General features: G+C 41.2%; 1 protein-coding gene across 2 annotated transcripts in view; it reads left to right on the top strand.

Moving 5' to 3' along the window:
- The first annotated feature begins 465 nt into the window (after positions 1–465).
- Positions 466–14,097, top strand: part of IFNE (interferon epsilon) — a 65,524-nt gene continuing 51,892 nt past the window's right edge. The window contains exon 1 of one of the 2 annotated variants that reach the window (XR_013387876.1): positions 466–754. The gene's annotated coding sequence lies outside the window, so the exon portion shown is untranslated. Of the gene's footprint in view, positions 755–1,357; positions 1,568–14,097 lie in introns of those variants that run through there. The other variant, XR_013387874.1, reaches the window with a different exon arrangement.

Here is a 14,097-nt window from a genome sequence, read left to right as displayed (position 1 = left end):
CTTAAAATTTGAATCTTTCATATAGTCCTTATCCCAAATGCTCATGCAAAAATAATTTATGTGATACATCATCTGCATTGGAGTTATATAGTCGGTTAAGGAGAGGAGCCTATAGGAAATATCAACTTATTAGCAAACATATGATGAGTATTTTTCATTGCGATTGAATAAACGATTTTTTACATGGAGATATATTCCACCATCAATAAAATACCAGTATGAACTTTGCTTCGCCACCTCTCCCCATGGAATTTTTCTTTGTGGTAGTTTCTTTGTAGGTGGACCGACCTTTGCCAAAAACAAATTACCTTCACACACAGAAACACGACTAGCTACCCTTTATCCACATCCCCCAGCCCCCCCCCCCCCCATCCGTCCAGGTGCGAGGCCACGCTGGGCCCCCGGAGGATCTACAGCAGCGGGACCGCCTGAGTTTCTGGCCAGGTCACGTGGTGCGACCACCCCGCCAACTACCGTTGGTCTTTACTTGAGAACTTCCAGAGATGAGCAACTTATTGTAGCCCCTGCCTTCAAAGACTTTAAAGCCGAGTGGAAAGGATGGTGTGAGTACTCTAGAAGACCAGCATAAATCTATGGTGCTGAATACGGAGTCCACACAGCACAATAAAATAACTAACGCGGTTAGAGCAGACCCAAGGCATTTCGCGAAGCGCGCTCGGCCAAGGCAGGGCCGCTGGGCGGGCTCGGAGATCCCCGGGAGCCAGAAGAGGGCGAAATCAAATCCCGGCCGCGGGTGAGCACCTGGAAAAACTTGGCGGTGCAGATGGCATCGGAGAAAGGCCTCGAAGCGCCCGCAGGGTTGCGGATGCAGGCGCGGCCACTGCAGATGGAAGGGCCCCCCACCTGGCTCTACAGCCGGTCAAACCGCGGGGCGCACGCGACCGGGCAGGACTTTAGGAGACCCTCCACCTGCAGGGGCCCCGTCCCGGAGCACTTCCGCCGTGCACTGGGCTGAGTTTGGCTCGAGAGCGCGCGGAGGAGCCCCGGCTCGCGCAGGTGGGAGGGAGCCTCGCCCGGCCTCAGCGCCGACCGCCGCGAGGCGCTCCCGCCCGCCGGAGGCTGCGGTGGCCGGAGGGGCTGGGGTGACGGCCGCTCCCCCACCACGATCCGGCGCCCGGCAGCCGCGCCGCGGCGGAGGGACCGGAGTCCCGCCCCAGCCCGAGGGAGGAGGCGCAGCGCCCCGGCGGGCGCCCCGCGGCCGGGAGCCTCCTTCCTCCCCCTCTTTCCCGCGGCGGCGGCGGCGGCGGCGGCGGCGGGCGGGGCGCGGCCGAGGGGCGGAGCCGGGGCGGAGCCGCGGCCGAGGCGGCCCCGCGGCGGCAGGTGTGGACGGGGAGGAGGCGCGGCGGCCGTGCGGGGATGTCCGCGGGGCCCGCGCCCGCCGGGGGCCGGGGCTCGGGGGCCGGGGCCGCCTCCCTCCGAGGAGCTTCGAGAGCTGCTTCGACCCGCGCACAACTTGGGGCGCGGCCCGGGCGCGCAGGTTCCACGTCCGGCGCCCGGAGGAGAAAGGCGCGCGGCCCCGACCGCGGCGCCCGCGCGGACCCCACGGGTGAGGCGGCGGCCGGCCGGGGCCGGGGCCGGGGCCGGCGCGGGGGTCGGGGGTGCGGCCGGGTTGGAGGGGGCGCGGGGAGTCTGCGGCCCGCCGGTAAGCGACGAACGCGCGAGCTGCGGGGCTGGGGCGCGTCCCTGACCGAGTTAAGAGGGGGCCTCGGGCGCCCGCCCTGGGCGGTGTGCGCCGCGGGCAGCCGGGCCGAGGATGCTGCGGCCGGACCCCTCGGCCCCCGCGGCCCCCGCGGCCCCCGCGGCCCCGGCTCTGCGCACCGCCTTCTCCTCTAGCCCAGGTGCCAGGTGGTTTCCCTGGCCTGACCTCGGAAGCCGCGGGTCCCGCTCTCCTCCCCTACCCCGCGAAGGGGGAGCCGTGGGTGTCCGGGAGCGCGTCGGGGCCGAGCGCTCGCGCCCAGCGACCTCTGCGGAGAGCCCGTTGGCTGCTTAAAATCCCCGTCACTTTGCAACTTAACTCTGTTTGCTTCCCTCTTGGCGGGAGGAGAGGTCAGGCGGGTTTCAGATCCTCACCTGGTAGGATTCGAGTTATTCTCGCCATAGGCAGGTGGAGAAATGATACTGGGTAAAATCCTGGCTTTTGCAACAGTGCTTCACTTAAAAAAAAGCAAGCAAGCAAGCAAGCAAGCCTTCTATCCTGCAACGAGACAATAGCAGTCGTGAAAACCACAACCGAAATGTTCACCTAGCGCCGCGTTGGCAGGGGAGAAGTTAAGGAAAACTTAAGCATAAGCGACCCCCGAAAAGGATTCTTGCGCAGTCGTGTTTGCCCCTGCACGAGTGGGATTAGGACTGAGAATGACAGCTCGAGACCTACACTTGGGTGGGAGCTGAGGCTGGGCCGGGCACCCCTCACCGCCCAGGGACTCTCGTCTCTGGAATTGGGCCTCTCTGCTTCCTTCGTTGAAATCATGGCAGCTTGAAGTGAAATGAGGAAAATAATACTCTTTTTTTCCCCCCTCTGGAGTTTATTACCTCTGCATTAAAATGTGTCTCTCGTGGACAGAAATTTAAACAATATTCTGATTTATGCATTGTTTTAAAGAAATTGTGCTTTTAAAAAAAAGGATTTAAAATGGACAGCCACGTTTAGGTTTATTTGTTGTGGAGTTTTGTGTTTGGTTGAGGGAGGGGTGACTGTTAAGTTATGTTTTCAAGTCTAGTGTTGATTATTTTTCATTGTTTGCGGACGTTAAGCCTTCAGTGAAGGCCTTTTAGGGAGTAAATGCAAAAATAGCAGTGGTTTGAGCCCACCTATAAGAACTGTAGCCTGCCTCTGCTTTTTTTTATTTAACTTGTGACAGAGCCTCATGAAAGTTGAGCAGCTTCCTTAATCTTGGGAATGTAAAAAACATCTTAAGTTGAATTTTAGGCCTCCAAATGGAAAGTATTTGTGTTTATCTTAATAGAATTATCAGACTTTATAGAATTATCAGCCTATGTTGATTTTTTTTTTATTTATATCACATTGATGCTTTACATGTTGATACTGTTTACCTCATTGGCAGATATGCAGAAAAGTCAAGAAGCTCCTTGAAAAGATAGTTATTCTCTTGGTGAAATTTTATAGTTCCGAAAAGCATGTATCAGAGACAAAGCTCTTGAGTGATAACATTGATTGTTGGGTCTTTTTGAAATTTTAAATAGACTATTGAGAAGGGAGGCATAAAATGCTTCACACTTGAGCATAGTTTTTATAAAAATGCAAGTGGAAAAAAAGTTAAGGATATCATTTTTTGTACAGTGTAATAACTAGGTAGCTATTCTAGATGCTGTAAAAATGCTTGAGGAAGTAAAATAAAAAGTTAGCATAAAATCATGTATTTTAAGAATTTTAAGGAAAGTGCATACTTATAAATCTCAAATACACAAGTGAGCAGTATTAAAGTGGATCAAATAGAAGAATTTTCCTGCATATGATTTTTCTCAGATTGAAAAAAATATGTATTTATTTTTGTTTGTCTTAAAATCAAAGTTATAGTTAAATTTTGTTGATACCTACATGGGATAATTCAAAGGATAGTAAGATGCCTTTTGCTTGGGACATTAACATTTAGTAACAGGTGTCCTTAAAATTTTCATATAATTTCCACAGTTTTTCTTCAATTGATGTATCAATTGATGTATTTTTAACATATAAAACCATTGGTTTCTTAACAAACTGTAAAAAAGCAGTTAAATCCTTGATTATTAACATTTCAGGGATAAAAATCTGGCTTTAAGATAAAAATGGATTTTTAAAGACATTTTAGAATACATATAATAATATGATTCTGGGAGAATGTTTTTGATAGTTCTTTTCCTATTCTTTGAAATAATAAGGTAAATTAACAAAAGAATAATTACATTTTAACAATTTCTTGATATATCTAACAGATGGTTTCCTTAATAGCAATCTCCCAAGTGTTTAAAAAATTTTTGTAGGAGCGAGAAAGTGTATTTCCTGTTACGATATATTTCTGTAGACTAGAAAAAAAAAACTTTTTTGAATTTAGGCCAGTCTTAAATAAGAAACAATGAAATTTGATCTTTATTGTGAAATGTATTTTCACTAAGGACTTTTTAACTATGTCCTCTTTTTAAACACCTAAGTGTACAGAAAGTCAGATATTTCATTGGTAAAATATAAGTGCTTGCTTTGCTAGTGACTATTGAGACTTTTTCTCCACATCGATGAGAGCCCTGGGGTCCAGAAAATTATCAAAATAATTTTGAAGAAGATTGAGATGAAGCGAAAAAAATCCAAGCATGATTATGGTGTATATATATGTGTTGCTTTGCAGCAGGGAAAGGATGAAAAAGAAGAGTTTAGGATCAGAATTTATCTACATTAATCAGATTCCCTAGCACTTTCTGCTTTATTGTGTAATTGACTTTTTAGCTAGTAAGTAGTTATTGAGTGTTTTAATACAGCAGACATCAGAAAAGAATAAATCTCACTTGAAAATCTTTAATCACGGCTTTATCAAATATACAGCCTACTCTGTATTATCTAAATACCAGCATTGAAGCTATTCAATATTTGAGACCAATTTATAAATTAAATATATTATAACAGTTAATTAAATAAGAGACCTGCCCCTTTTGAGGGACTATTTTTAATATTACAAATAGCACTATCCTTTGAGGAAAATAAGAATGGTTAATTACAAATTATACTTTTAGCAAGGGGAAAATGCAATTTTTATTGGCCTTGGGAGCATTTATGCTAAGTAGTTTGTGGCCTAGTTTCCATTTCTGTATCTGTGCTGCCTCTGACAAAAGATTGAGTACCGAGGGATGAAAAACCATGAGGAGAAAATTAATAAAATAAGCTACATGGGTTGATCATAGTTCTGCTCAGAAGCCTGTGTCCACATGAATTCTGAACCAGAAGAGAAATTCTGACAGTCTGATTCCCCGTAGCCCTTTTACACTGAGTCCCATGAGTTAGCAGTGGCAGAGAGTAGTCCTCTCTGCCATTGGCAAAGCCGACTACTTGATTCACAGCAAATCAAACCCAGGAAATCTTTTAGTCTTGTCCAGTTCAGCTCCACTTCCTTGCCAGGGGCATAACAGCTGAAGTTAAAAGACTTATACCCAAATGGGAAAATTGGTGCCATTTGTGTAGAGGCAGTAGCCTTATTCAAACTGCTTTCAACCTAATTGAAAAAAAGAGACAGAATATGACTTGATTACATGTCCTCCAGGGTGGGTGGCACGTGGGAGGCTGCGGCTCATGAATGCCTTTAGGTTTTTCACTTATTTTAAATTAGTTATAATTTGCATTGTGTTCTTGGGTTTGTGTGTATGTGTGTGTGTTTTGTTTACTTTAACTTCTACAGTTTGTAATAGGTGAAAAGTACAACAGAATGGTGAACTTTAAAGTGACTGAGATGTCACTTTAAAGTTCTTCCACTACTGCCAGTACTTCGATTACTAAGATAATCCTCTGTTGGATTTTCTTCTGTGTATTGTAAATCTCAGCTTTTTGCTTAGAAGAAACCCTGATTTTGAGAAGGGTAGCAAAAAAGGAAAAGTTTGTCTAAAAACCAATGCCATCTGACAACCTATGTCTTAAGTTAGGTCTCTCAAATCTCAGGTGAATGTTGGCCCTATTAGTGAATTGGAAATATATTAAATAAGATTTTTTTAAAAAATCAGCTCAGAAAGGCCTGCTCCAGAAACTTGTGGTATGTGTACTTTCCTAACTGATCTAAATGTAACATGTAATTACCAACCAAAACCAATATTATTATGCATTTGAGGTGAAACTATTCTGGAATCCAAATGTTAATGTAAGAAAAGAATTGGTCCCCAAAAAGTCAAACTGATAAGATCTTACTAAAATAACCTGAGATTTTTGAATTACAGTGCATGCTCATGTGGAAATTCAAGTCATAAAGGCATTATTGAATAACCGTGTGGGGTAATTTTTTCCTTCTTTAAACCTGACCTTTTACCTATTATCTCAACTTCATTAACTTACTTTTAAAAAGTCTCAAGTAAGAAACAATAGGCTAAAGGAATAAAGTATGAGATCTCTGGTAGCATCTACATAAAGTGCACAGAGTCTTGTAAGTTTGGATTTAACTGGCTTTTAACTAGAGTGCGCTTTTAAGTAACTAAGTGGTAATATTCTCACCTGACATCTCCTTTTCATATTCTGTTCCATAACTCAAAGCCAATTTCCTTTTTTATGGGTAAGAGTAGGACTATATTAAATTAAAAAACAAAACAATCAATTTACAGTTTATAACTCGACTTTAATATAGAACACCACTACATGTTTACCAGCACCTGAAAAGATTCTAGTGTGCTTCATTATTTATTTTGTTTCTGGCATTGGGATTAGGTTGATTTTTTTTTAAATGAAAGTAGCTTTAATTTTCTTTTTAGATGACTACCTATATGCATATTAACTGTTAGTTACAACAGTCATTTGAATTGTAGTTCTAAGTAAAAAAAATTATAATTAGCACCTGTACTAATGTCTGGTAAGTAACATTCTGATTGTTCCTAATAATTGAAATTTATCATAGCTTCTTTAAATTCTGAAAAATTTTCTAGATTCATATAAAAGGGGAAAAATACAATATGACATCTTAATCTTGTTAATTATGAAGTCAGATTAGCCAAAGATATTTTCTTTTGGTGATTTGTGGTTTTTCAGCCAGAGATACTGAAAATATCTTCATAGACAAAAGAAGAATATATGAAAAAAAATATAAAAGACTAACAAGCTGGGTTTTTTTTAAAGAACTAAATCTTCAGCATAATTTTTACCCTTGTAAAAATTAGTTTTACAAATTCTGAAGAAATGGCAATGAATCATATTTTATGACAAAGATGATCAAAGAATTTGACAAAATTTGGTTTCCCAAATGAATGTATTTAGTAGTTAGTAAAAGCTAATGTTCTATATTTCCTTTTGCTAAATAAGATTGTCACAAAGAAACCAATGAAATTGTAAAGCTAATTATACATCAGTTAAGAATAATTTGAAAAATCAATTTATTTGAAAAGTAAATCTTCCTTCTGAAGGTGGAGTTCACTGTGCCAATCCTAAGTGTCAGTGGAATTTTCTTTTGCAGAATTAAAGTAGAAATGATAAGACAACTGCTTATTTCAGAATAGTAGACAAATTACTGTGTGTTAGATAGTTCCATTAGCTAACCTAAAACTATAATTCATACTAGGAATACTAAATTATAAATGAAACAGTATAATTTATTATTGCCCATTTGTATTCCAGAACTCATGTCCAAGTTATTACCAAGAACCAACAAAAGCCATTGTCCTAAGCTTCTAGGGTTTCAGTGTCATTGAGATTTTTTCAAAAGGAAATATTATAATAAAATATATCCAACTCTTCTACTTGCCAGAACAATAAGAATGAAAATTAAAACTCTGTGTATTGATTATTTTCTGTGACCCCATGCTTTGTTCCACATGCTTTATCGGCATCATGTCCAAAAATCTTCATAGCGGCCTTACAATCCAAGTGCCATGATTACTTCTATTTTACAGATAAGAAAACTGTGGCCTGGCGAGATTAAAGAGGTCAGACCGCTAGTAAATGATGTGGCTCACAGACTCAAACCTAAGTTTTTCTTATTCCCACTTCTCTATTCTTGCTTACTTCACTATCCTTCACAGTAGTTAAGCAGAATATTTGTAGAACTCCTATGAAAGCTGTTTGGGGAGTCACTTGTCCTCAGTTACAGCACTTCTTTGTCATTGATTTTTTTAGAACCAGGTCAAAGTCTTTCATGTCTAAGTCTGGCAAAAGATGTAGATGATATAGGTAGTAATGTTTGACCAAGAGAAAGGTAGTGTCTTTAAAGTACTGAGCCTGATGGGGCACCTGCATGGCTTAGTGGTTGAGGGCTGCCTTCGGATCAGGGCATGATTCCAGGGTCCTGGGATCAAGTCCTGCATCAGGCACTGTGCAGGGAGCCTACTTCTCCCTCTGCCTATATCTCTGCCTTTCTCTTTGTGTCTCTCATGAATGAATAAATAAATAAAATCTTAAGAAAAAAAAAAAGTACTGAGCCTGATAATTCAGAATGCATTGTAAATTTTCTCTGGAGATCATTCCAAAAGAATCACGTAGACAATTTGTTTTGTTTTTTTGGAACCATGACACTGGAATTGAAGTACAGTTAAAGCTTTTAGGACACACAACCCATAATAGGTGTTCAGAGACTATTTTTTTTTAAAGATTTTATTTATTCATGACAGACACAGAGAGAGATTGAGAGAGAGAGAAAGAGAGAGAGAGAGGCAGAGACACAGGCAGAGGAAGAAGCGGGCTCCATGCAGGGAGCCCGACGTGGGACTTGATCCCGGGTCTCCAGGATCAGGCCCTGGGCCAAAGGCAGCATTAAACCGCTGAGCCACCTGGGCTACCCCGAGACTATTTTTTAAAACAATGAGGGAATGAATAAAAAGGTAGCATTTCTCTGCCTTTGAAAGTTCTAATATGCGTTGTGCGTCGAAGTGTAGTACTGAGTGTGGGTCACTTACCGTTCACTGTGCAGCCTCAGACAAGTCACTGTACCTTCTTGAACCTCAGTTACATCTTCTGTGAAATGAGAATAATTACATCTTCCTCATTTAGTTTTGAAGATTAAATAAATGATAATTGCTTTTCCTTTGTTACTGCACCTGACCTTTTGTGTGGGTAGAAAGCCTGCTGGAGTAGTGAGGATTGACGGAGAATTGTCGGAGCCAGCCATAGGGAGGCCTGAGTTGAGATAAGAGTCCATGTAACTAAACTCACCAGAGAAAGAGTCAAGGCCAAGAAGTAAGATGAAAATGGTGCTTTGTTGGTTCTGGAGTTGGTACAAGCCCAGGCAGAGAGTAGCCGAAGAAGGGACCTGTATCCCAGTGCTGGATCTCTAGTGTTGACTGTGGGTTTAGACAAGTTGCCTGGGCTGTTGATGTGTAAACTTAGAGCACACTTCAGGGCCACCTGACTCTCTCAAGCATGGTCCATCTGTCTACAAAGCTCCAAAGTGCCTGCTGTCGCTGTACCTCTTTTAGGGGACTTAAGGGAACTCCCCATAGGAGGACATTAGCATTTCAGAAACCCACCCTCAATTTCCAGATCCAGGTTAGCACCTCTTGGACCTAAACCTTCCCCTTATCACTATCCTCCCTTCCCCCTAGCCTCTTTCACTGCTATCTAAAAGGAGGTAGGGAGCAGTTTTTATTTTGTAGAGGTTAAAGACTCCGCATGGCTGTGGAGGATAATTGCAAAGGCCCCTTTCCAGGCTCCCATTTTGCAGTGTCTGAAGTTCTGCATAGGTAACACAGCGAAAAGCAGAAAGCTAAAGAGTGAACTCAGTTTGCAGGGTGGACAAAACAAGGATTAAAATGCAGAGAAATGCAAGGAACTTTAATAGCAAAGAAATTTATATGGGGTGGGGAGTGTTAAGATGAGTGCAAAAGTCAAAGCAAAAATGTTGAAGACCAAATTAGACAAATTAAATTTACATGAGAAGAAAATAAAACTATTAAAAAAAAACAAATTTCATAATGGGAAAATGACTTTTAAATAGCAAAAGCAATGAAAACTTAAGGCTTTTCTTCATCAGAGTCCCTCTTTTGAGGGCTATTGGAGCAGAGTGATTATATTCTAGGAAAGCAAAGCTTTTCTGTGCATGGGGAAAGAGAGGTTAGGAGGAAGATGATGTAGAAAAACATCGTGGGACACCACCAAGTCCAAATCTAATAAGAATTTTGAAAGAGAGATATTTGACAAAAGAATATTTTAGAGTTACTTGAAAATAGGAAGCTATTCTCTCTTTTTTGTGCCTGAAATGGAAAAGAGGGACTACACAGATTGAAAGTCACCTGAAATTTAAAGCATTTCAAGAAAAACGGAAAGAATTTGTCATCAGAAATGTTTCCAAAAAATCACTGGAATCAAAAAGTATTAAAATAGAGATAACATGATAAATAGAAAAGAAACTTCCAAAAATAATAGCAAATTCTGCATTCTGTTTGGGTCAGAGGGACCTTATATAGTCGCTGGAACCTGTGGCATTCTAGAAAATGACACTAGTATATGCACAATCATGGGTGAGAGTGAGCAGGGAGGAATGAGCTAACATTGCCTACCGGTTACCAGGGCCTGCTCAGTCTAGCGATAACTAGGTTAAGTAGGTTGCCATGGATAGAAGTCTTAACATTCACCTTTGTTGTCTCCCTCCCTGACTCCAACATTATAGGTGCCCCACAGGCGTTATGGATTGGATATGGACTTGAATGTTGGAAGTGCTATGTTTGAGGCCCAGCTCAGCATATACCTCTGGCCATGGGATGTGGACACATTGCTTTCCACATTTGCTAACTGGGGTTAATGCTAATCCAGTACCTTCCTCAGGAGGCTGTTGTGAGAATCAAATGAGCTCACAAATGCAGAAGTATTTTGTAAGTGTACCTAAATGTTTTTACTGTGAGATCTTTTTGGAATTACTTCCAAAGAGAAGAAGAAAAACGTGATGAGTACATTTTTTGTTCTGTTCAATCACAAAGTCTTCTCAGCCTTTATGACCTCACCTAAATGTAGGACTTCTAATCTGGAGTCCATGAATCACAAGGGGCTGATGGATAGAATTCAGAGGATCATGAACTTGGATGCAAAATAGCAATGTGTTTGCATGTTATTTGCACTAACCTCTAATTAAAATTTAATGTTTCCTTCAATGATGAGTGGAGGCAACAAGTTACAATAATATTTTAGCAGGACCTGTGATTTTATCACCAGTAAATATCACAGGTACCTTATATCACATTATATATACACACGTTTAGGAATATCATCTATGTGTGACACAGCTTTGACATAATGTTAATTATTAGACACACTACTAGATCTGTTATTTAATATGTTAAGAATCACATAATATGGGGATCTCTGGATGGCTCAGTGGGTTGGCACTTGCCTTTGGCCTAGGGCGTGGTCCTGGAGTCTCAGGATCGAGTCCCGCATCGGGCTTCCTGTGTGGAGCCTGCTTCTCCCTCTGCCTGTGTCTCTGCCTCTCTCTCTGTCTCTCATGAATAAATAAATAAAATCTTTTAAAAAAAGAATCACATAATATGTTATTTAATATGGTATTTTATGTACTAAAATATGCATTTTAATATATAGATATTTCAATGTAATCGGTTTCCTTTATAACCTGGTATACTTTATTTTATGCATTTTATGTGAGAAGAGGTCCATAGATGCAAAAAAAAGTTTGGAGGTTTTTTTTTTTTAAGTTGTTCTTCTGACAGGGGGCCTACCAGTATCCCCAGATACTGATAACAAAAGAAGGATTACTGGTACACTGGCTACTCATATAGCTACAGCTGATAGTATACTCCAGAGTGAAAAATTCCAGTTATACAAGTTAAAATAGCTTAAAGTTATAATATAATGAAACAGTGCCCTGGACAATACAAGGCACAGATCTCTTCATCCAGGGCCACCTCTGTCATGCATGGTGGATTCAGGCCAGCCTGTGCAGTGGACCCAGAGGGGTGAAGATCACAGTGCATGACGCACCACATACACACCCTTCAGTTTCAGTGCTTCCTAACACCTGCAGATGACATCTGAACAGCAGGCAGTAAGAATGTGCAGCTAGAAACCCAAACAAGAAGATAGATGTTGACATTTCATTTTTAAATTTTATTTTGTGTTTTTGCTATCGTACATTTGACTTCTAAAAAAGTGGCAACACCTAAGATTACTCTACTCCCATGGGTCTTTGTATAAACATCTGTCAGAAAACCTACAGGGTGCCCTATATATTTTCATCTTCTTCCTCATGTAGAGTTTGAATTCCTTGAGATAGCAATACTGTCTTGTCATATCATTTGCTGATTTTAGTTAGCACCTAATTTGAGTTAATAAATTATATGGCTGTATAGGTTGAGTGGTTGAGACTGTTTTTTTTAAAAGATTTTATTTATTTATTTATGAGAGAAACAGAGAAGCAGGCTCCCTTCAGGGAGTCCGATGCGGCACTTGATCCTAGAACCCCAGGATCACGCCTTGAGCCGAAGGCAGATGCTCAACCACTGAGTCACCCAGGTGCCCCAAAACTTTTTTTTATTGCATCCATATTCTTTTTTGCCATCCCTGTTTTCTGTTTAAAAAATTAGGTTGCATTCACCTTTTCATCTTGATTTCTTATATTGGATATCTGAGCTCCTTCAAAAACAAAGATTTGGTAAGACATGATTGTCCTGGGTTTTGTCACAGTGCTTGATTTAATTATGATGTCTCAGTCATCTGATAATGCAGAACTTGGAGATCTACTAATGATATTCATTATGCAGGCACATGAGTGAATCAGAGCCTTTCAGAACTGGAAAGGCCCAAATTCTGTCTTGTGTTGGTCATCACAAAGGCCAAGAAAAGTCAAGGGACTTACCCAGCTTTCAGAGTGGGTAAGTGGTAGACTCAAGAGCTAATTCCTGTCTCAGTCCACCACCCTTTCACCACACTGGCCTTTCCTTAAAGTGTGTTCGATCCTGCAAGATTCGGCATAGGATTCTTGAGTGCATTAGTTGTGAAAATTCTGCATACCATATATTTTTACCTAATAAAGATTCTGAGAAGTTCTGCAATAAAGAAACATGTCTGATGATAATCTACCATTTTTTTAAGTTTATTTGACTACAGAATCCTTTTTCTCCTCTCCTCTCCAGAATTCCCAGAATACTTTGGGAAATCTTGCCCTGCACAGTAGTGAGCTTTAGTGGTAGTGATGGTAACAACAGCATTTACTGAGCATTTACTACTATGTCACAGGCACTGTTCTAAGTGCTTTACATAATAAGACTTAATCGTCACAACAACCCAGTGAAGCAGGTTCTATAATCATTGCTGTTTTGCAGGTGAGGAGACAAAAGTCAGAGAGGCAGGTGGAGTAAAGAAGTTGTATCACTGAGGCAGTTGCATCACACTGCAAACCAGGGTTTCTTAGCTTCATCACTGTTGACATTTTGGCCACCTAATTTGTCCTATGCAGGGCAGCCACCCTGTGCATTGTACAATGTTTAACAGCATCCTTGGCCTATACCAAGTTGTGCCAACTAAAAATGTCTGCTGACATTGCCAAATGCCCCCTAAATTGCCCCTAGTTGAAAACAACTGCTGTAAACGTTGCAGCAGAAATATACTTTCCCAGCTGACCTTCTTAGTAGCTTTTACAGTGACTCATGATCATGATTGGGCAAATTACACATTGCGCGTTCTGTGACTGTGTGAGGTTGCGTATACTTATATGGGGGTGGATGTGAATTGAACTTGACCCATGCTGTTCTCTTCCACTCCATTTCCGTACACTGCTTCTGGTGAGAGAGAGCCAAGAGGCCAGTGTTGCTTTTGCCTGCAACTTTTTATAACTCCCCTGTACACACACACCTAATTCATATATTGTTTCCATTTTATACTTCCCTTGGACCTGATGCCCATAAACACACAGAGTCTTGTTTTTTTTGTGTGTAGTAGAGGACTTAACACATTTGAATTACTCTACAGTAAGAAGTTATGTCTGAGCCAAGATTAACTGCTGCCAAGGAAAACATACCCAACAGTGAATAACAAAGATTTTGTGAAGAAAAAATAAAGTTATATGATGAAGTACTGGGTTTTATTTTTCCAGTGTGATAACCTGTTAAATTCACACACTACAAATGGATTCAAGGCTTCTGGTAATTGTTTCTTTGTAATTTAATATGCGATTTTTCAGGAACAACCGAGGTATAATAAAAACAGCAGTGAAATACCTAGGTTTAAATCCTGGCTCTGCCAAACATTTACTAACTGAGTGACCTCACCTTTTTTTTTTTTTTTCTAAGGGTTTGGTTCCTCATCAATAGGATGGGATAATGATATGAAGCATATTGTTGAAGGGTTGAAAGGAAAAAATATATACCCAATATATACCCTTCCAGGACCAGTTTTTCAAGGAACTCTATCTACCATGGTTTGAACTCCATAATCCTTTTCGGTAATTCTTTAAGTGTAAACCA

This window comes from Canis aureus, chromosome 10, assembly GCF_053574225.1.
Source record: "Canis aureus isolate CA01 chromosome 10, VMU_Caureus_v.1.0, whole genome shotgun sequence".
In the NCBI taxonomy this organism is placed as follows: domain Eukaryota; kingdom Metazoa; phylum Chordata; class Mammalia; order Carnivora; family Canidae; genus Canis; species Canis aureus.
This window is presented reverse-complemented; position numbering and strand designations above follow the sequence as displayed.